This window comes from Peromyscus californicus, unplaced genomic scaffold, assembly GCF_007827085.1.
Source record: "Peromyscus californicus insignis strain IS unplaced genomic scaffold, ASM782708v3 Scaffold_16__1_contigs__length_79575227, whole genome shotgun sequence".
NCBI lineage: Eukaryota > Metazoa > Chordata > Mammalia > Rodentia > Cricetidae > Peromyscus > Peromyscus californicus.
The window spans coordinates 6,031,753-6,056,208 of record NW_026294458.1 but is presented as its reverse complement, the minus strand read 5'-3'; the positions used below and the strand labels follow the sequence as shown (position 1 = coordinate 6,056,208).

At 40.9% G+C, this 24,456-nt stretch overlaps 1 long non-coding RNA gene across 1 annotated transcript; it reads right to left on the bottom strand.

Annotated features, from left to right (window-relative positions):
* Positions 1-20,625: 20,625 nt before the first annotated feature.
* Positions 20,626-24,230, bottom strand: LOC128111470 (uncharacterized). The gene is made up of 4 exons (XR_008218655.1): positions 23,790-24,230; positions 22,934-23,001; positions 22,043-22,193; positions 20,626-20,929 (listed from the first exon to the last, which is right to left on the bottom strand). It is a non-coding gene; the product is annotated as an uncharacterized LOC128111470 (long non-coding RNA).
* Positions 24,231-24,456: the final 226 nt, after the last annotated feature.

The following is a 24,456-nucleotide window of genomic DNA, read 5'->3' as shown; positions in this document are numbered from 1 at the left end:
GATTTTAAATGGGAAAGTCACAGCTTCGGACATCAAGAATCAAACCCTCATGTTCCATGGGCCAGTGGAACTCAGAAGAGACAGCATCAGTAAAAAGTGTCACCTCTACCTGTACAGAGATTTCTTGGTTGTGACGAATAGTCAGTACGTATTTACTTCAGACTCGTGATTATTAAAGGCAGCAATGTGTCACCCTGACCGTGGAACAACTCAAGGGGACTCCCCCTTACGTTTTTACAAATGTTTTGATTCCTTCATTATTTAACAACCTGTGGAGCTCCTATTTTGTCCAGTGCCCTGGTAGAAAATAAAATCGAGAATCTATAGTACCAGCCATACTTGATTGCACGTATTAGTAATTCAAACATTTTGGAGTGTGATTAACATAGCCTACCAGATCTGGTTATTAAGGGGGGAAGAAACATAGGACAACCTGGGAGCATATGTCTGATAATAAAAAACCTGGATTTGTACATTATTCACACTTCCAAGGTAGCTTGTAGAGTTAAAAATCCCATAACAAGTTCATGGAATTTGTCTGCACACTCCAATTGTAAAAGAACAATCCCAGAGCAAAGGCTGATGGCCCTTGGAAAGAGAGAGCCAAGCCTGAATGGAAGAGAGAACTACTTCCCAGAGTTGTACTTTCCTCACCAAAAAAGTGGGGATAATACAGATTAGCTGGTGTTGTTAAATATTAAATTGAACAAAGGTCATAAAATTTTTTAGGTTTCCTAGAAAATGGCACGTACCTGTTCATCACTTGAGAGCAAAATTAATGACCTGTGCTTTAAAAATAACTGCTGGTTTGGTTTTAAGGAAGCATGAAACCAGAGTACTTGATTGAAATAAGGTCAAATTATTGGAATGGATGTTCCCCCTCTCTCTATAAGAATGACTATTTAAAACAGTATACTTCAAATCCATAGTCTAGTCTATGCTCAATGCAGATATGGAAAAGGTACTGTCAGAGTCTTCCAGAGGCCGGCTGCCTTCAGTGCAGGCTTTGCTGAGTTCTAGCTGTCCACTTGCTGGGCTGTGTCTGTACTGACAGTGACAAAAGGGTCCAGCTTTGCTCTAATCAGGAGCACAGGTCCCTTGTTGAAAAAACAAACTAACGAAGACCTTGTTTAACTCTTTTTTTTAGGTATAACATAACCTTTAAGATAAAATACATCATCCCTCTGACTTCCCTGTGGATGGGGGAGTGTGTGGCCACAGACTTTGTGGGCTCCAGTCAGGCCAGGAAATCCATTCACCTAGGCTGGCCCATAGAGAACTTCATAGTCACCTTCCGGTAAGAACCAGAACTTGTTCCTTGGTTGGCGTTGGCTGTCTGTGGAAGGACACCATTGGATTCGTATTATTCAGTACACATAGACAATTTAAATGTAAAAACTGTTGCCCAGATCTTAAAAACAACATTCTGTTTTAATCTGATTGTATGAAAACTCTCTCGTTATAACCTGCCATATTGGCACCTGCTGGCCTAGTATTTTCCAAGAGACATTTCAACATGTTTCCATGCTAGAATGAATCTAAGTGGGAATCACTAGGGAACATCCTAAGATAGAGATCATTGGGTTTTTAGTGGATGCCAGTTTCCTGGTAGCAGGACTGAAAGAGTGCTCAGCTTCTAGAGGAGGAAGTAGAGGGAGGAGGGCTGGGGCTGCTTTTCCAGCATCTGAGATGGATGACCAGGTGTCATCCTACTACATAAATATGTTGGGTTTTTTTTTTTTGTTTTTTTAATTTATTTTATTTATTATGTATACAGTGTTCTGCCTGCATGTGTCTTTGCAGGCCAGAAGAGGGCACCAGATCTAATTGCGGGTGGTTGTGAGCCACCATGTGGTTGCTGGGAATTGAACCTCTGGAAGAGGAGTCAGTGCTCTTAACCTCTGAGCCATCTCTCCAGCCCCCATGTTGTTTGTTTTTATTCTTCAGTAATTTTAAGTAGGCCAGTTAGCATCAAAATTCCTGTGCTGCTGCAAAATGAACAGGGTCTCACTGTAGAAAATTATAATCATAAATGTCAAGAACCTCGAGTGTCTGTATATCAAGTTTACATTTTTGATGACTATAGAGGAGAGGTGAGGACTGGTGCACTGGACACTCAGAGTCAGAGGTGACTTGAGAGGAGCAGCCTAGGTTCCCACGCTCAGGCCGGCATGTAGCTAGGCATTGTCTTGGTGTCCTAGAGAGCTCTCAACTAAGGACTCCCAGGGATCCTGTGGCCACACCTGCTGCTCTGGACCGCCACACAGCAGCACTTACACTAGTTACCACATGAAGAGTTCACCCATGGCTCCTCGCTCTTCCTCCTCACCTCACTCCTCCCCCAAACATCCAGCCTCATCCCAGAGCTCCGCCAGCTACCACACATGCCTTCAGGCTTTGCAGACTTACTAAATGCAGCCTCCGCTGTTGACTTAAGGAACCATTTACAGAGTGTTTTAGAAAGAAATCCATGTTTGTGTCGTTCTCTCAATCTTTTATTTTTTATTCCTGATTTCTCTGCTTATTACATTTTTATGCTAATAGTTTCCTCGAATTTGCACTTGAGATAAAGCAGTTGAAGTGAAGACAGGTGAAGTGTTTGATGACAGATTTCCAGGGGTCCTTCCAGTGTTCAGAGACTGAACTGTAGAACTTTCCTTTACGTGTTAGGTAGGCTGTAAAGACCAGTTTAAAAACTGGGAATCAGCATCTGTAATAGTGTATGTCACGCAGTGCGCGTCATCCTTACCATTATATAGCTTGATGTGAGGATTTAGAAATGGTGTATGCATACATTGAGGGTGATAAGGATGGATGACTGACCCTTCTGATGAACACAGCCCCAGAATAATACAGATGGGGAGAACAGTTGGGGTGCAATTAGCAGTAAAAGCAAGAAATGTGCTCCGCCTCAGGAAAAAGGAAAACTGAATGGTTCTCTGGGAAGTTCAACAGCTATTCCACAGAACGCAGCAGCTCCAGTCCCAGGTGTAGACTCATTGACTATGACAACACACAACTCCATAAAAGTTCATGCATAAATATTTTAGTAGCATGGTTCATAACTACCAATAGTGTAAGAAACTAACTATTCAGGCATTACATGGATAAAAGAAATGAAACACTCTCAGTCGAAGTGTTCAATTTAATATATCCCTAGTATGATATAACCCCCTCAATCAGCAAGAGCACACAAGACTCACTCACCCGTTTATCTGTTGTGAAAATGAAGCTCAGAGCACTTGCCTTACCTGGCAGAGGTCTGCTAGCTTGGATTCCACAGCTACAGTCAGCCAGCTTTCACACTACTGTCCACTTCCTGTCACTAACAGGTCACCCGGCAAAGGGCAGGTCTATCAGATGTCCAGGTGTGAGGAAGACACTCACATTAGTAACCACAGATCACAGGCTTCTAATATGTTGGTCATGAAAGATACTCCTCAAATCCAATCATAAATGTTTTATATGATTTAATTTTTCTCCATCTTTATATTGCAGATCTTTGGACCAAAAAAGAGAATGGTGTTGTTTCCTTCAAAGGTATTTCATTGTTGTGCTTTTTTTTAAAAAACTCTTTAAATAGTGGTGAATGAATAAGAGTCCACCCCAGTCTGTTCCCCTTGTTCTGACTAGAGCTGGTTAGCCTGACTTTGACTAAAATCTTCTTGCTTAGATGGACCCTGGCTACTGCTGTAATTTCTCACTTCTCAGTGTTTGAGGACGTAGTGGCTGCTATTCTCACAATTTCCTTTTCTCCCACCTTTATGTCAGAGCAAAGATTATTCTAGAAGATAATGGTACTGTCAAGACAGGTCACTCAAACCAACTGCTACCTCCTGCTCATTGACTGTATAGAGCCATCCTCCCTAATCAAGCAGGAACGTTTGAGAACTAGCTCTGCTGCTTACATGACACAAATGAAGACAACTCTGTTTTCTAGAACTTACCCTGTTTTCCCAAACCATTTTTTTTCATTTGATCTGCCATAGAAAATTTTCTGAGTCTATTCATTTGCATTAAAATTTTTTAAACAAGGCTGGAGAGATGGCTCAGCAGTTAAGAACACTGGCTGCTTTCTCAGAGGTCCTGAGTTCAATTCCCAGCAACCACAGGATGGCTCACAACCACCTATAATAAGATCTGGTGCCCTCTTCTGGCCTGCAGGGACACATGCAGGCAGAACACTGTATACATAATAAATAAATCTTTAAATTTTTTAAAACATTGACAAACTTGATTAATGTGAAAATGAGCAAGTATAAGTTCATTTCATATTTTTTGTCTCTTTATTAAATTTGCCCAGATCCATTAATCAAACCAAGGAGAAGTACCACGGGATGAGTACCGCACTGGAGATATTCATAGAGGACAGCCCGAGCGGGAACACTGTATGTGCACATTAGACTAAGACGATATTGTACAGTAATGGCCGATGCAGCAAAGGGAGGGGGCGGGGAGGAAAAGTTGGTGGAAGAATGGGAAGAAACGGGACGAGAAGAGGAATAATTAGAGAGATAAAATGACAGAACATTGAAAGTTTAGTCCGTGCTACCAGGAAAAAAGTATTTTCTTGTCCACGAATGCGTCTTTGCCTGTATAAAACAAATACTAATTAACATGAAGCCAGAGTAAGCCATGCGAGCTACAGTGCAGACAGCAAACACTCCGTGCCAAGTCCCATGGAGGCTCCACAGGTGTTGGTCTAAAGTTCATGAGTTCCCACCTGCTTGGTTTCGTTGTCTCTGTAGGTTTCCCCATCATGATCTTGATGCCCCTTGCTCATAGAATCCCTCTTCCCTCTCTTCGACTGGATTCCTGGAGCTCAGCCTGGTGCTCGGCTGTGAATCTCTGCATCTGCTTCCATCAGTTACTGGATGAAGGCTCTATGATGACAGTTAGGGTATTCACCAGTCTGATTACTGGGGTAAGCCAGTTCAGGCACCCTCTCCACTATTGCTAGTAGTCTAAGCTGGGGTCATCCTTGTGGATTCCTGGCAACTTCCCTAGCACCCTATTTTTCCTATTCCCATGATGTCTTCATTTATCATGGTATCTCTTTCCTTGCTCTCCCACCCTGTTCCTGTTCTAGCTTGACCATCTTGTTCCCTCATGTTCTTATCCCCCAACCCCTACCCTCCATTGCCCACCCCTCATCTCCAGTTTACTCATAAAAGTCTCATCTATTTCCCCTTCCCAGAGCGATCCGTACATCCCTCTTAGAGTCCTCCTTGTTAGCTAACTTCTCTGGAGCTGTGGCTTATAGTCTGATTACCCTTTGCTTTACATCTAGAATTCACTTATACCATGTTTGTCCTTCTGAGTCTGGGTTACCTCACTCAGGATGACATTTTCTAGCTCCATCCATTTGCCTGCAAATTTCATGATGTCATTGTTTTTTTGTTTTTTTTTTTTTTTTTTTTACTGCTGAGTAGTACTCCAGTGTGTATATGTACCACATTTTCTTTATCCATTCTTCGATTGAGGGGCATGTAGGTTGTTTCCAGGTTCTTGCTGTTACACATGATGCTGCTATGAACATAGTTGAGCATGTGTCCTTGTGGTATGATTGAGAATTCCTTGGGTATATGCCCAAGAGTGGTATAGCTGGGTCTTGAGGAAAATTGATTCCCAATTTTCTGAGAGACCACCATACTGATTCCCAAAGTGGCTGTACAGGTTTGCACTCCCACCAACAGTGGAGGAGTGTTCCCTTGCTCCGCATCCTCTCCAACAGAAGCTGTCTTCAGTTTTTGATCTTAGCCATTCTGACAGGTATAAGATGGTATCTCAGAGTTGTTTTGATTTGCATTTCCCTAATGATTAAGGATGTTGAGCAATTCCTTAAATGTCTTTCGGCAATATGAGATTCTTCTGTTGAGAATTCTCTGTTTAGCTCTGTAGCCCATTTTTTAATTGGATTGTTCGGTGTTTGATGTCTAGTTTCTTGAATTCTTTATGTATTTTGGAGATCAGCCTTCTGTCAGATGTGGGATTGGTGAAGATCTTTTCCCATTCTGTAGGCTGTCACTTTGTTTTATTGACCATGTCCTTTGCCCTACAAAAGCTTCTCAGTTTCAGGAGGTCCCATTTATTAATTGCTGCTCTCAGTGTCTGTGCTACTGGTTTTATATTTAGGAAGTGATCTCCAGTGCCAATGTGTTCAAGACTACTTCCTACTTTCTCTTCTATCAGGTTCAGTGTAGCTGAATTTATGTTCAGGTCTTTGATCCACTTGGACTTCAGTTTCGTGCATGGCGACAGATATGGATCTATTTGCAATCTTCTACATGTTGATATCCAGTTATGCCAGCACCATTTGTTGAAGATGCTTTCTTTTTTCCATTGTACAGTTTTGGCTTCTTTGTAAAAAAAAAATCAGGTGTTCATAGGTGTGCGGATCAATGTTAGGGTCTTCAATTCGATTCCATTGGTCCACATGTCGGTTTTTATGCCAATGCCAAGTTTTTATTACTGTAGCTCTATATCCTGCCACATTACTGAAGGTGTTTATCAGCTGTAGGAGTTCTCTGGTAGAATTTTTGGGGTCACTTATGTATACCATCATATCATCTGCAAGTAGTGAAAGTTTGACTTCTTCCTTTCCAATTTGTATCCCCTTGATCTCCTTTTGTTGTCTTATTGCTCTAGCTAGGACTTCGAGTACTATGTTGAATAAGTATGGGGAGAGTGAACACCTTTGTCTTGTTCCTGATTTTAGTGGACTCATTTTGAGTTTCTTTCCATTTAATTTGATGTTGGCCGTTGGCTTGCTGTAAATTGCCTTTATTATGTTTAAGTATGTTCATTGTATTCTTGATTTCTCCAAGATCTTTATCATAAGGGGTGTTGGATTTTGTCAAAGGCTTTTCCAGCATCTAATGAGATGATCATGTGGTTTTTTTCTTTCAGTTTGTTTATATGTATGTTACACTGACAGATTTTTTTGTATGTTGAGTCATCCTTGCATCTCTTGGATGAAGTCAACTTGGTCATGGTGGATAATTTTTTTTTGACGTATTCTTGGATTCAGTTTGCCAATATTTTATTGAGTATTTTTGCATCAATGTACATGAGGGGGATTGCTCAGTAATTCTCTTTTTTTGTTGCATCTTTGTGGGGTTTGGCTATCAGGGTAACTGTAGCCTCATAAAAAGGGTTTGGTAATGTTCCTTATATTTCTATTGTGTGGAACAATTTGAAGAGTATTGGTATTAGCTCTTCTTTGAAATTCTGGTAGAAGTCTGCACTGAAACCATCTGGTCCTGGGCTTTTTCTCTTTTTTTTTCTTTTCTCTTTTTTGGTTGGGAGACTTTTAATGACTGTTTCTATTTCCTTAGGAGTTATAGGTCTATTTAAATTGTTTATCTGGTCTTGATTTAATTTTGGTATGTGGTACCTGTCCAGAAAATTGTCCATTTCTTTTAGGTTTTTCTAATTTTGTGGAGTACAGATTTTTGAAGTATAGCCTGATGATTCTCCAGATTTCCTGATTGTCTGTTATGTCTCCCTTTTCATTTCTGATTTTGTTAATTTGGATGTTCTCTCTCTCTCCCTTTTGGTTAGTTTGGATAAGAGCTTGTCTATCTTGTTTATTTTCTCAAAGAACCAACTCTTGGTTTCATTGATTTTTTTGTATTGTTTTCTTTGTTTCTATTTTATTGATTTCAGCCCTCAATTTGACTATTTCCTTGCAGGAGTTATTCCACTTTTTTTTTTTTTTTTTTTTTTTGTATCTGTTGAGATTTGCTTTGTGACCGAGTATGTGGTTAATTTTAGAGAAGGTTCCATGGGGTACTGATAAGAAGGTATATTCTCTTGTGTTAGAGTGGAATGTTCTGTAGATACTTATTAAGTCCGTTTGAGTCATATTAGATCCCCTATTTCTCTGTTAAGTTTCAGTCTGGCAGATCTATCCAGTGGTGAGAGTGAGGTGTTGAAATCTCCCACTATTAATGTGTGGAGTTGGATGTGTAATTTAAGCTTTAGTAATGTTTCTTTTACAAATGTGGCTGCCCTTGTATTTGGGGCATAAATGTTCAAAATTGAGACTTCATCTTCGTGGATTTTTCCTGTGATGAATATGTAATGTTCTTCCCAATCTCTTTTGATTGATTTTAGTTTGAAGTCCATTTTGTTAGATATTAGGATAGCTACACAAGCTTGCTTCTTAAGTCCATTTGATTGGAAAGTCTTTTCCCAGTCTTTTACTCTGAGGTGATGTCTGTCTTTGAAGTTGAGAGGTGTTTCTTGTATGCGGCAGAGGATGGATCTTGTTTTTGTATCCATTGTGTTAGCCTGTGTCTTTTTATAGGCGAATTGAGTCCATTCAATTTGATGGATATTAGTGACCAGTGATTATTCATTCCTGTTATTTTTTTGGTGGTAGTGTGTGTGTACTTCTCTTCTTTGGGGTTTACTGCTGTGGTGTTATATATTGCCTGTGTTTTCGTGGGTGTATCTAACTTCCTTAGGTTGGAGTTTTCCTTCTAGTGATTTCTGTAGGGCTGGATTTGTGGATAGGTATTGTTTACATCTGGCTTTGTCCTGGAATGTCTTGTTTACTCCATCTAAGGTGATTGAAAATTTTGCTGGGTCTATTAGTCTAGGCTGGCACCCATAATCTCTTAGTGTCCGCATTACATCTGTCCAGGACCTTCTGGCTTTCAGAGTCTCCATTGAGAAGTTGGGTGTTAATTCTGATGAGTCTGCCTTTACAAGTCACTTGGTCTTTTTCCTTTTCTGCTCTTAATAGTCTTTCTTTATTCTGTATGTTTAGTGATTTAATTATTATGTGAAAAATATTGTGGGACTTTGATTTGGGTTGTATTTAGTCTTTGAGTAGTTTTGGGTACAATGGTCATTTTCATAATCATTTAACGAATACATGAGCATGTGAAGTCTTTCCATTTCCCATGTCTTCTTCAATCCCTTTCTTTCAGAGATTTATACTTTTCTACTGGGGCCTTTAGTTTTCTTTGTTAGGTTTATCCCAAGATACTGGATTTGGGTTTGGTTTGTTCTTCTTTTTCCATACTCTTGAGCTGTATCATTAAATCGTTTATTTCTGCTCTTTTTGATTTTTCATCTTAAACGACTAGAGCAATGAATTCCCTCTTAGAACCGCCTTCAGTGTGTCCCAGATATTTTGTTGTGCTGTACTTTTATTTTCGCTTAGTTCCAAGGTTCGTGTGTATTTATTTCCTGATTTCTTCTTAGACCTATTCATCATTCAGTCATGAGTATTTTTTTATTTTTTATTTTTTATTTTTTTTTGGTTTTTCGAGACAGGGTTTCTCCGTGTAGCTTTGCGCCTTTCCTGGAACTCACTTGGTAGTCCAGGCTGGCCTCGAACTCACAGAGATCCGCCTGGCTCTGCCTCCCAAATGCTGGGATTAAAGGCGTGCGCCACCACTGCCCGGCTATGAGTATTTTAATCTTTATGAGCTTTTGTACTTATTAGGGCTTTGTTTGCTATTTATTTAAAATCTGTGTTCATTGTGCTCAGATAAGATACACTGAGTATTTACTTTTTCAGACTTTCTGAATATTTGTTTTGTGCCCCTTCATGTGATCTGATTTGGAAACGCCTCTGTGGGCTGCTAAATAGAATGTATATTCTTTGGTGTTGGGTGGAATATTTTCTATCTTTTAAATGAAATTTAGTTACTCTTAAATAGTTTATCTTTAGGTGGACATAATTAAATACATACATAAAAGTACAGCTCATTACAAAGGATCCCATGTATTCTACTATATTCACCTGTTTGTTAATATTCGTGTGTGTGTGTGTGTGTGTGTGTGTGTGTGTGTGTGTGTGTGTATGTGTGTGTGTGTAATCTGTTATATACACCATGGCTCTTGAACATTTAGCAATCTCCTAAGCATAAGAATATCCTTTTAGCTGGGTGGTGGTGACCCATGCCTTTAATCCCAGCACTCGGGAGGCAGAGCCAGGCGGATCTCTATGAGTTCTAGGCCAGACTGGTCTATAGAGCGAGATCCAGGACAGGCACCAAAACTACACAGAGAAACCCTGTCTTGAAAAAAAAGAAAAGAAAAAAAAAGAATATCCTTTTATAGAACTAACTACTGCTTGGCTGTGAACTTTTAAAATTGTAACATTGGTGTGTGTGTGTGTGTGTGTGTGTGTGTGTGTGTGTGTGTGTGTGTGTGTGTAGGTCACACGTTCACATGTCAGAGGACGACCAGATTTGGTTCTCTCTGCCACATGTTTCCCAGAAAAGCACTTTTGCCTGTTGCAGCTTCGTCCTCTCCCTGTTATATATTAAATGCACCAAGTCTTTTGGGTGACATCCATTTATATGTTAAATGCACCAAGTCTTTTGGGTAACATCCATTTATATGTTAAATGCACCAAGTCTTTTGGGTGACACCCATTTATATGTTAAATGCACCAAGTTTTTTGGGTGACATGCATTTATATGTTAAATGCACCAAGTTTTTTGGGTGACACCCATTTATATGTTAAATGCACCAAGTTTTTTGGGTGACATGCATTTATATATTAAATGCACCAAGTCTTTTGGGTGACATCCATTTATATATTAAATGCACCAAGTCTTTTGGGTGACATCCATTTATATACTAAATGCACCAAGTCTTTTGGGTGACATCCATTTATATGTTAAATACACCAAGTCTTTTGGGTGACATTCATTTATATATTAAATGCACCAAGTCTTTTGGGTGACATCCATTTATACGTTAAATGCACCAAGTCTTTTGGGTGACACCCATTTATATGTTAAATGCATCAAGTTTTTTGGGTGACATGCATTTATATGTTAAATGCACCAAGTCTTTTGGGTGACATGCATTTATATGTTAAATGCACCAAGTCTTTTGGGTGACATGCATTTATATGTTAAATGCACCAAGTCTTTTGGGTGACATGCATTTATATGTTAAATGCACCAAGTCTTTTGGGTGACATCCATTTATATGTTAAATGCACCAAGTCTTTTGGGTGACATGCATTTATATGTTAAATGCACCAAGTCTTTTGGGTGACATGCATTTATATGTTAAATGCACCAAGTCTTTTGGGTGACATGCATTTATATATTAAATGCACCAAGTCTTTTGGGTGACACCCATTTATATACTAAATGCACCAAGTCTTTTGGGTGACACGCATTTATATATTAAATGCACCAAGTCTTTTAGGTGACATCCATTTATATGTTAAATGCATCAAGTCTTTTGGGTGACACCTATTTATATGTTAAATGCATCAAGTCGTTTGGTGACATCCGTTACACTGAAACACTTCTTACTGGCCTCAGGCTATAAGAAGGAAAGGAAAATCATAACAGATTCTTATGCATCTATATGCTTGTCTTTGTCATGATTTTCAGTAAGCTTTGGTTTCATGGTATGGTAATAAGTGGGTGAATAACTACAAAATCAAGGGATTTCACATTGATAATTGACCATGCTTTTCTCTGTGTTTTCTACAGCCTTTCACCGTAACAGCAACACATTTGGACACAGTAAATGACATTGTAAAGAAGTTACAACCAGTGCTGGGAATACCTGTAAGTGACTCCAAAGTTTTTTACTTAAAAATCTTTTCTTTTTATACTCCATACATATTTAATGTGTGTATAAACATCACTGTCAGATACCTGCTTATTCTTTGTGTCAATTTCCCATTCTTTCATCTCTACTTGAAGAAGCACAGACAGCTAACATGTTACACTAGCCCATGTATAGACACTGCTCTTGTATTTCTTTTTTTTTTTTTAATTTATTTATTGTGTATACAGTCTTCTGCCTGGGCATATGTTTGGATAACAGAAGAGGGCGCCAGATCTCATTATAGATGGTTGTGAGCCACCATGTGGATGCTAGGAATTGAACTCAGGACCTCTGGAAGAACAGCCAGTGCTCTTAACCTCTGAGCCATCTCTCCAGCTGCTCTTGTATTTCACATCAAATTCCATGTGAATGAAAATCCTTAGCATGCCGGGAGTGGTGGTGCATGTCTGTAATACCAGTTCTTGAGAGGCAGAGGCAGGTGGATCTTTGTGAGTTTGAGACCAGCCTGGTCCACATAGTTCCAGGATAGTGAGGACTAGACAGAGAAACTCTGTTTTGAAAAAAAAAAGAAAATTCATAGCACAATGAAACCCATCTGTATGGTCAAGTGCAAGCAACTTGAATTTTGATGTGTACATTGTGTGTGAACATATTTATATACTAATATATTATTATATATTTATATTAATAATGATTATATATATGTTTATGTACCCGATGAACATTGTATAACATTGTTAATATCAATTTCCTGATGTATTTTTGGCTCATTTTTTCTGTATTTTCTTTGCTATTTCCTCTTTTTTCATACTAATTTATTCCTTGAGGATTCAGATACAATAATTGCTTAACAAAAGGTTTGATATGCAATGTGAATTAGAACAAGTGACTAGAGCCATATGCCCTGCATCTGGTCTTCAAAATCCAACAACTGATGCTGGAATTGACTGGTAAAGAGGGTGATAATGTTTGACAGAAACCAAGGATGTAGACCATTTAATTATTCATTCAAACTCACTCATTTTAAGTGTGTGTGTGTGTGTGTGTGTGTGTGTGTGTGTGTGATCTGTAGGTGGAAATGCATGCAAAGGACAATTTTGGGGATTTATTTTCCAGGTTCGGGGGCAAGCACCTTCACTTGCTGAGCCATATCTCCCGACCCACTTATGCCATTTGCTGGTACATGTGGTTTGTCGTGGTTTCTAGGCTGTGAGGGGACTGCTGTACTTGGTTGGCAGTGTGGGTAGCAGACATGGGTGTGTCTGTGAATTCCAAGCAGAAAAGAGGCAGGGCCACAGAGCTGAGTAATTTTATGAAAGAGAATATCAATCGGCACAATGAAAACCCCTTGTGCAGCACTATTCCTAGTATGAAATTTTCACTGTGAAAATTCCTTTTTATAACTTCAAATTTTGTCAGAGTGATAGGATTAAATGCCCTAGAAGCTTCAGAACTATCAGTATATGGCATAATTGATGACTTCTATATATGAGTATAATGAAATAGGCTTTTTTTTTTTTTTTTTTCGAGACAGGGTTTCTCTGTGTAGCTTTGCGCCTTTCCTGGGACTCGCTTGGTAGCCCAGGCTGGCCTCGAACTCACAGAGATCCACCTGGCTCTGCCTCCCGAGTGCTGGGATTAAAGGCGTGCGCCACCACCGCCCGGCAAAATAGGCTATTTTTAAGCATATAGATTTTATATTTTATAGCAGACATCTTTACATTCATATTCATCATGCATGATACACGCGTCTTTGTAAGAATTGACTGTTGGGTGAGTCATATGATTCTCCTTGAGTACACTCACTGACAATGAAATGAACTTCATCATGGTCACATTTGTGAATTTTTTTGTGTAAATGGCTCAGACTCACAAGAAAGAACAGGACTATTTTAACGTAAAGAGAAATGATTATTTGGTCATATTTGCGTACATGATTTGTGGTATTCTAGTCTCATTTTTATTAGCCTATTACAGGAGGGAATTTTATTAGATCTTACTTCCTTTCTGCGACCATTTTGGGTACATTAATTTCTGTTTCTCTGTGTGTGTGTCTCTGTCTCTGTCTGTCTGTCTGTCTCTCTCTCTTTGTGTATGTGTGTGTGTCCGTGTGCACATGTGTGTGAGTTGTACCTGCTAGCTCCCCTAATTGGGTGCTCATTCTGCAAAGCCAAGCCATATTTTAATCAGGAATCAAAACTACTTAATGTATTAGTAAACAATAACATCTCTGAGGTGCATTCTTGCCTCTCCAGTGGAGCTGTGATATAATTCAATAGCCTTTATAATTTACATTTGCTTGTTTCAAATGGATCCCAGGCTGTGGACAGTAAGTCTGTGGAACTTGTTTTCTGCATAGGGCCTATTTTCCAGGCCAGACCCCCGTCCCTTCCCTCTGCAGAATAGGGTGTCTCTGAAGGAAACCGGGTCCTGACTTTACACCCCAGTCTCCTCCAGGCCTCTCTGGCCTTTGTCTCCTTTGCTCAGACTTGCTGAAGTTCCAAGGCTCTCAGGGTTCGCTTGGCTCGGCCGTCATAGTCACGGTGGAAGTGTGGCTCTTGGGCAATAATTTGTCTAATGCAGGGACATGTGATGGCAAAGCTCAGTGTCATCCAAATGGTATAGGGAAGCAAGTGACAGGGATCTTGGGATTTTTCTCTCTCTTAGAGACAGGGAATGAACTGATTTTTTAAAAATTCCAAATCTCTAGCCAGGTGGTGGTGGCGCACACCTTTAATCCAGCACTTGGGAGACAGAGGCAGGTGGATCTCTGTGAGTTTGAGGCCAGCCTGGTCTACAGAGCAAGATCCAGGAAAGGCGCAAAGCTACACAGAGAAACCCTGTCTCGACAAAACAACAACAAAAAAATTCCTAGTCTCACAAAACAGCGACAACCATATTGCTTTGTGACTTCTCAGATCTGTGTGCACCAGGAAGAAGAAAGCAGGACCTTTGTGTCCCTGCAGACTCAGGGAGGGCACAGAGGCCTCTGAACTCACTAACCTTGAATCACAGTGGCAGTCACTTCGAGAGCAGGAACTCTGCTGACCACAGTATTTTGCAGCTTTAGAGACATGGAAGTGGAAAGGGAGTTTTCAGTTCAAGTGTCTCCTGAGAAAGGCTCTTTGTGACTCTGGTTCTCTTGTCTCCCAGAATGCTGAGGGGGATTACCAGCTCTGCTTCTCTTCTGGCCAGGAAGAAGCACCATGCCCTCTCCTAGGTAAGTGTGAGGGATCCACAGAGTTCTAACCTGTAACCCTAACCTGTCAAAGTTTTCATTGGTTGGTCTTCAGGTTAAATACCCTTAAAGTAAAAATCCTATGTGGTGTTCTTCCATCATCTAAGACACATTTACGGAGTCCTGTCTCTAGTCCAGGTATACGATAAAAGGACATTTTTGGTAATTTCTTTTTGTAGTTGGTAATTGGTTTTTTAAATATCTTTTTATTTAATTAAAATATAATTAAATCATCCCGCCTCCTAATCCTCCCCCCTACCCTTCCAGGTGTCACTCCCCGTCTCAAGTCAAGGGTCTCCTCCTCTTAGCCTCTTTGTTACATATGCACACAAATGAACAAACGTGAATACAATCTGCTTCGTCACTTCAGTGTTGCCTGCTTAAATACGATTCTAGGACAGGTCACTTGGTATTTGATAACCAATCAGAGCTCTCATCCCTGGGGAAGGCTAATAACTCCTGAAAGTTGTTCATTGATTGTAGCTCTTCCCACAGTTGTGTGGTCTCATGAGATTTCCCAGATTCACATTGGCATGTCAACTGTTGTATTTATATTTTTTAGGCAGTCGTGTTGCTGAGATTTCATGGGTGTGATCTTTTCTATAGAAAACGCAGTTTCAGAGCAGCATTCCTAATTATCTGGCTCTTACAATCCTTCCCCTCTTCTTCCATGCTTTCCTATGAGCCTTAGCCATAAGAGCTCTGTTGTAGGTGTCCATTGGGGCTGGGGCCCCACAATCATTTGTTCTTTACATTTGACTGGTTGTAATGGTTCCTGCCGCTGCAGAAGGAACATCTATGATGATGAGTGAGATCTATACTTATCTGTAGATGCTTAGATAAATGTTTAGAATTCAGTTGGCATTATTTTAGTTAAAAAAAAATGGCAACAGTATGTTCTCCTGTAATATCCATGACCACATTACTATGGAGCTGGCTAAGTTTACAGTATCTGGCACACTTTCCCTCATGTTTACCAGACCTTCGCTCCAATTAGACAGCCATTGGGTACCACCAAGATACAAGTGCTACTACAGCAGCCTTACAGATATCCTGCCATGCTGGTCATCGGTGTGGTTCATAGGCCTTTGGCTGAGTGAACTGTTGAATGCATGCCAGTACTACAAAAAGTCTAAACCAGTGGATCTCAGCCTTCCTAATGCAGCGACCCTTTAATACAGTTCCTCACGATGTGGTGACCCTCAACCATAAATTTATTTTCATTGCTACTTCATAACTGTAATTTTGCTACTGCTATAAATCATAATGTAAAAATCTGTGTTTTCTGATGGTCTTATACAAGTGCTCTGAAAGGGTTATCAACCCCCAAAGGGGTCCCAACTCCTAGGTTGAGAACCACTGGTCTAAACAGAGGAGGCTTTCAGGTCAGATGCATTTCAAATCCCCAGAGTCCCTTGTCCAAAGTGTAAGGTGGCTTCAGCAACAGGAACTTAACTTCAGCTTCTGAGAGGAATTGTTTATTCAGAATTTTATATGAGTAATGGATTTATGTCATTTTCAGCCCCTTTCTCTGGCTCCTCAGACTTCTGCCGTGTCCACTTCATTCCCCATCAGATACACTAACTTTTCTTCTTTAATTATTCTCGCCATATATATAAGCATACAAACCTAAATAAAGCCTACTTAGTGTTGCTCACATGTGTGTCCAGTCTACTTGAGATTGGATGACCTCTCAGGAGCTCATCCCTCAAGAACAGAGTCTCTCTCCCTCTGCAAGCATTCATTGCCTACGGCTCTTCCTCTAAGTGGAAGATATTACTGGATATTCCCCCACACATTGGCCTGTCAGGTGGTCTTTTCATTCTTTCAAGTCCCATTTCGGTGATCACGTTGTTGAGATCTTGTGGGTTCAGCTCCCCTCACATACAGAAGACACAATCTCCCGTCACCATCCTGCTCCTTGACTCTTAGAGTCTTTCCTTCTCCTCCAAGGAAGTTTGCTGAGCTTTAGGTGGAGGAGTCGCACTGCGCATGTACCAGGTGGGGTGGGCACTCCACAGTCATGTCGCACTGCGCATGTACCAGGTGGGGTGGGCACTCCACAGTCATGTCGCACTGCGCGTGTACCAGGTGGGGTGGGCACGCCACAGCCATGGCTTCTCTGACCAGTTGTGGATTTCTGTGTATGATAAATCTCTTCATGTACAACGTCTGGTTACTTACAGGGAAAATGTGAAGTTTTTTGCATTACAATAAAAAAAGCACTCAGAGATTTTCTATTCTTCTGGATGAAAAAACAAAAAAAGAAACTGTTAAGAAATTCACTTTCCACAATTAGTGTTCATGTTCTCATTATTGTTACATTTGCTTCTTAGAAGCTAAAACCCAGCCGTGGCCGTGAGTCTGTGATGGATCTTCATTGTACATCTGTTCCTATCAGGGCTTTTGCTCATCACAAAAATGAAATGAGATAATATTCACACCCTTCAAATATTTTCCGAATGAGAAACATGTCCTTTATTTTATTGTATTTTGCAAAATATGTTCTTGGTCAAATGTTATAAAATAACTATCAGAATAATTTAGCTACAACAAAGACTGACTTATGAATTGACTTCACTGTGATTGACTTCACTTCAAGACATTGGAACCGTGGTAGTGCGGTGAGGGCATCTGTGGGAATCTGTCTTCTCTTAGGTTTGCGTTGTTTGATTTGATCTCGACCTGAGATAAAACATAATTACAACATTTCTACCTTCCCTTTCCCACCTCCAAACCCTCCCATACACCAGTCCTTGTTCTTTTATATTCATGGCTTCATTTTTGTTGTTCTATTGTTAATTGTTGTTACTTGTGGATAGATAGATAGATAGATAGATAGATAGATAGATAGATAGATAGACAGACAGACAGATAGATAGATAGATAGATAGATAGATAGATCCTGCTTCTATTTTGTCCCTGAAACACATCTTTGCAGACATTGTAATACAATTTAGAAAGTTGTTAAATGAAGTGATACTGGATAATAGGATAAATAGAAAATAAATGTTTGCTGTCCCTCTTAGATACAAGCAGTACCCAGGACAACACTAAGGCAGACTGCACCGCTCAGTTCACAGCATTTTTGGATTTTGTTTTGGACAAGATGTTGTTCTGTTTTTTAGGGTGGCCTTCACACTTTTCCACTCTCTACCTCAGAATCCTGTGTTCTAGAAATACAGGCATTAGCCAACAACTTGGCTATTGTTGGTCTTTGTACTGTTGATACAATTGTAAGTCTAGTCAAAGGAAAATATGTGCAGAGAAAGCAAACACAGACGACAATCATATTAATGAAATAGTATGCATTAATTTGTTAAGATCTTGATAGTAAATCTTGTAGCAGCTTCATACACCACAGCTATCCAGAGATATCCTAAGAACCTTTTATTCACGGTGGCTCCTTAGCAGCCATTTTTAGCCACCTTTCCCAAACACCCTCAGTTCTCCAGTATGCATCAACGTCGGATTGACCTGGAGCCCAGGCTTCTGTCACTATGTTCATTCTACAGCTTCCTGTGCCCTAAACACTGAGTGCTGCTGCAATATTTGGCTAAATGCAGCATTGCATCTGTGCCAGACAGAAGGAAATGCAAGCGCCCACTGTGACAGCAGGGATGAAGGAGAAATGGATGAAAGAGAGTTTCACTCAATTCCTAAAAAAAGGCAATCTCTATTTTTAGTACAGCATCTTGGAGAATTCTTTGTACAGGGAGGAATAACAAGTGAAAACGAACAAACCCAATACTGCAAAGTGGGGTGTGGGAAAAATATTAGCCAATACAAACCCAACATGTTTCCTCTTTTTGTGAGTAATCACTGAGATGGGAAGGATGAGTATTTAAAAGGATTAGCACAGAGGGAGGAGATGTAAGTGATGCCCCTTAGGAGTAAAACTCCAGTGGATGTCGGGAAACTAGAACACCATAAAGAGTTTAAAGGACAATCATACAAAAACTCTGCTCTATGGTGCTCTAATGGTCTGTGCATTCCAAGCAAGCCAACATGTTCAGATTTTTTTTCCTCTGTGTTTTAAAGCTCTGTGTTTAGACACCTGCTTCCCTAGAGTCTCCTCAGTGAGGGCAGCAGATTCATTAGGAGCAGCAGCCTTCTTACTCCAGGAGCCTGGGGAGAACTGTTGCCCACCCCCAGTGTGTGCACACACTCGCAAGCAGGTAGGTGTGATTACTCGGCACAGTTTGCATCAATCTAAGCTGAGAATTTTCTCTGTATAGGACATGAGAATCCATATGCTATCAAGATGAGTGAACTTGGAAATGATGCATTTATGGCCCTGGGTCCAAGCAAATACACCGCTTATCTCAACATCCAAAAGGTGGTGCAGGAGCTGCAGGCCCATCACGTGCCAGGACGATTCATCCTAAAGCCCAAGGAGACACCCAGAGGCCATCAGCAGAGCAGTGCGTCTCTTCCCTGTAAGTGTTCAGGTTCTCTGGCTTTTAAATCCTTCTGTTGCCTTTTTTCTGCAATTATTACAACGAACCCCAACTGACATTACTTTTCCAATAAAAGATGGTAACAGTTTGGGAAATATTTTCACAAGAACAGAGATTCTCCTTAATATATTTTCGTCGTGACCATTATGTGTAAAGCAAAGCTAATTTAGATTTTTCATTCTTCATCTCTCAGTTTGCACAGTGGGAAGTCAATAAATTTTTCTAGGATTATTTAATCACCCAATGTTTCCAGACGCAGTAGCACATGTTTCCTTGGTCACAGGGATCTTAATGATCACCTCGCCTAAAACCTGTTCTGTCAGCCTGACGACTGGAGGTGTATTTCAGGAAGCACCAGTTGAGTGTTGTTTCTGTCTTTCTCAATTGAGGACTAAGTATTTGGTTCAAAATCAAGGGACAGAGCCTTCCTCTGAACACAATTAAAGCTAAGGATTAAAATACACTTAGGCAGATTAGAAATAATAAAATCAGGTTAAGAAGAAAGATGAACATTGCTTAAAAGTATTCAAAATGTCCTTGCCCATATCTAGTTATCAAACATCTGTACTTGTCAACATGAAGAAAATTCTCTAGGATGTGAGGGTGGCTGTGTTATCTCCTTTCACGTTGGTGGGATGTGAAGGCCAGTAGAATGATAGCCTGGCTTCAGGCCTATGGACCTTCTAGAGGCTGCTGTCCCAAATGGAGAATAGCAAAGTGTTCCTGTTCTATCCAATTTCCCTAAACCCATCTATGTTAGGGTTGACATTATTAGGGCTGACACAGAGTTCTGTGATGAACATTATTATAACAAAGAGTTCTGTGTCCATGCATTGAGCTGAGTAGTGCTTTTGGTGAACTGTATAAATAGTATACCATTTTATTAATTCTTTGATATTTTCATATAGTGTTTTATCACATTTAAACTATTCCAAGATCAACTCCTCTTCTATCAACACACTCAACTGTTTTCCTCTTCTTTCCCCGCTTAAAACAGTGGTTCTCAACCTGCCTAATGCTATGACCCTTTAATACATACAGTTCCTCATGTTGTTGTGAGTCCAACCATAAAGTTATTTAGTTGCTATTTCATAACTGTAAATTTGCTACTGTTATGAATCATAATACAAACATCTGAAATGTGACCCCAAGGGCGTCTTGACCCAAAGATTGAGAACCACTGTCTTAAAACATAACAATATCAAATCCAATCTGTGTTGTCTATGTGCCCTTTGGTAGGGGTCATTCCCTGGGGTATGCTCTACCTCTACTATAGGCCACACCTTAAGGAAAATAGAATCTCAACATTGTAGCAGCTGTCAATTGCCTACATTGCCTCAGGTAGGCATGGGCCTCTCTACATACCTCCTTCCTTGATGGGAAAGGTCCTTGGACGTACTCTAACAGCTGTTAGAGTTCACAGCTGCAACTGATGTACTGAGTATTGAAAAGATTTTGTTGACTCCATAACAAAACTGTTAATGGCTTTGACCATCTTTCTGCCCTCTTTTTGTGCTGATCCTTGAGGTTTGATAGGAGGGAATATAATATAGACCCCATATTTAGGGATCTGCCTTCCAAAGAGACTTATCTTCAGCACATTGGCCAGTTGTGGGAATCTGTGCTGATCACCATCACTTCTCTGACAGGGGTTGTGGGGTGCACTGATCTACGAGTATAAAATCACACAATTAGGAGTCACTTTAATACTGTTCACATTTAGCATCTTAATACTACTAATATTTCCACTATGGCCTCTGATCCATGTACCAAAACTGGTGCCAGGTAAAGGGTCCATCTTGCCCACTGAATCTGAAATCCACTCAGAACGTGGTTGGCGGGTCCCATGCCAGTTGTACCACTGTTGCCCCGCTGGCTGTATCTGCCAGGCCTCATGCTACTGTAGTTCCCAGGGTTACAGCTGGGTATTTCTGTTGAGTACTTCTCTCTTCCAGTACTGTGCATAGCACGGTAGAGATCAGATAAAGCATCAGGTCCGTTTCAAATTGATGTATCTGTTTCTGGGAGCCCATCAATAGAGTCTATGTATTTCCATAGCACATCATCAAAGCATGTTTAGGATTAATTATCCTTCCTCATCTGCACACTCTTCTATCCTGCATTCCCATACTTACTCTATTCAAGCTTTGTGTTACATTATTACCTTTTCTCCATGTGTTCAATATCCCCGGTTTCAAAATTCCCTGCCATGGTCCTTACTTGCTTCTTGACTTCTGTATCAATTCCAAATAAGATACACTTATCTATAATTTTGGTTTTTTTTGGTTTTTCAAGACAGGGTTTCTCTGTGTAGTTTTGGTGCCTGTCCTGGATCTCACTCTGTAGACCAGGCTGGCCTCGAACTCACAGAGATCCCCCTGGCTCTGCCTCCCGAGTGCTGGGATTAAAGGCGTGCGCCACCACCGCCCGGCTATCTACAGTTTTGAGTAGCCAACTTACCGTGAGGTTCCAGAGCCAGGATCAGCTACACTCCTGTGTAGTGCCATGTACAGTGAGCTGAGTTTATTTAAAGAGTAAACTCCCCAAAAGCCAAGTGAACAGGTAAATAAAGGTATTTGGTGGAATTCCAACCGTCTTCTACATGACATGCCTGTTCAGGTTTAACTCCTTAACATATGTAACCTATTTATGCACGCGTTATGGTACTCTACTGAGAGACCATCGGACTATTGAAGTGATGATCTCCATTCTCCTCAGACTCAGAGAAAAGAGTTAGAAGACGCTCTCTCCTAAGTCGGATATTTCAATGGGGCACGCCCACCTGCTGTGACCATGTGCTTCCCAAGACTCCAGCCTCAACTACTGGTGGCCTCTTCTCTAATTCTCTCGGGGCTATTTGCAAGGATGGTAATCTGCCGTCTTCAATTCTGGTGAGCGTTATTTTTTTCTTGTGGCCATCTGAGCAGGAATATCTATGGATGGTAAAACATCCTCTTTAGGTTATTTCTCTAAGTGGAGGATTATTAGATAAACCTTTACTTAGCTGAGGGAGCTACTCTACATCTTTTTAGAAAAACATCCCAATATTGTTCTGATGAAACACAGAAAGCAAACAGGAAAACACATTCTAGCTCCTTCCACTGCTCAGCAATGATCACACTGACTTTCTGTAGGACTATAATGTGCTCTACAGATGCAATGTTCTCCAACAACTCTGCCCCACATCCAGTTTCTTCCTTCAGCTCCACACTGGCACCAGATATAATTTCATGGCCATTTCATCACAGTCTCATCATTCTGACAATCTATATATCTGGCATGTTTTGATTTACATTTCAAGTGCTTATATATATTTATAACAACTTTCCCTTTTTGAAGAATCGATTCTATAATCCTGACAAACGATGTCAAAGAATGACTCAGATTTTGGCCTATGTCATTACAAGTAAGTGACCAAATTGTCAGTAGAAACACTGAGTTTCCAACGTCTTCACCGTGGTGATGTCTGCACCGCATACGGAACCAGTCGATCAGATCAGGTTCACTGTGGTGATGTCTGCACTGCATACGGAACCAGTCGATCAGATCAGGTTCAGGAATGACAGAAGAGTAAATCTTAAATAAGTCATAAAAGCTGGCAGTAGTCACGACTCTCATACCCGGCCTCTGCCAATTCAATAACTAAAAGTCCCAGTTGGATTGTATCTAGTACCTGAGCTTCCATGGTAAATCACAGGCAGATGAGGTTGTGGATCCCTTGGCTTCATCCTATACTGAAAACTGAAAATACGAAGACAGATCAGAAGGAAATGAAAGGCTGATTCAAACGAATACAATTAGAAAAGGGACCGTGCAAATAACGATTTAAGCCTCATTATAGAGAGCCAGGGACATAATGGAAGTGGGAATAGGGTCCTAATCAGAGAAGAATCCAATAGGAAACGGGATGACATATTGGGGAAGGGCATTCACAGGGAGGACAGGAGAGTGCCAGGGACAGTGTCCAGGCCTAGAGACAGATTGATTTTAGAGCATCAATCACCATAGAGGGAAATCTGCTTCAAACCTGTTCCCAGTTCTCAGCATGAAATGATAGAGTGGTTTGGGGGTAGAACACGTGTAGAATCCTCAGATTCAATCAACATGTGTTCCCTTCACACAGCTCTCACTCTAAGCACTTGTACCTGTCTTAGTCACTGGTCTATTACTGGGGAGGGTCACCATGCTCACGACAACCCTTATAAAGGAAAACTCTTAACTGGGTTGCCTTACACTACAGAGGTTTAGTCCTTTATCATCATGGGTGCGTGCAGGCAGACATGGTGGTGAAGAAGGAGCTGAGATCCTTCATCTAGATCCACAGGCAGCAGGAAGAGAGAGAGAGTGGGCCTGACATGGGCTTTTGAAACCTCCAATCCCAACCCCAGTGACACATTATTTCCAACAAGCCACACCTCCTAAGCCTTTCAAATAGTGCCACTCCCTGGCCAGAAAGCAGTTGAACCATGGGGACCAATCTCTTTCAAACCACCCCACACCCCATTGCTCTGGTTCTCAGGAAGACTCACACTGAGCTCTGCAAGTGTGGCTTTATAATGACAGGTGCTTGTCTTTTCCCCTCAGGATATGCTGTCCCTTCTGAATGAAAACGGACCTGATGTGGAAGGAATATTTAGAAAGTCAGCCAATGCAGCCTCCTGCCAAACACTGAAGGAGAAGCTGGATTTGGGAAAGGATGTAAATCTAAGGGAGGAATCCATCCTCGTTGTGGCATCTGTTTTAAAGGTAGAGTCTGGCATCATCCACGATCATCATTTCTCTGAAGCTGCGCGTGAACCATTTAATTACGATTGCCCGAGAGTGACAACAGGATGGCATTGTTTACTTTTGCATTGCTGGGATGAGGCTCCAGGACCAAGGCAAATTACAAAAGAAAGAGTTTACTTTGGTTCACAGTTCAGAGGGGTGCGTGTCCATCACAGAAGGAAGGAACGGCCGCTGGAGCAGGAAGCTTGGAAACAACATCTGTAGCCTCAACCTTGAAGCAGAGTCAGGACACTGGAAGTCGGGGGAGGCTATGGACTGTCAGTGACATATCCCTCCAGCAAGGTTGCACCCCCTCCACAAACAGTGCCACTAACTAGGAACAAGTGTTCAAGTGCCTGAGCCTACTGGGACATATTAATTCAAAGCACCACATTTGGCCATCTAGGCGCCACGGTCTTATGTCCACAT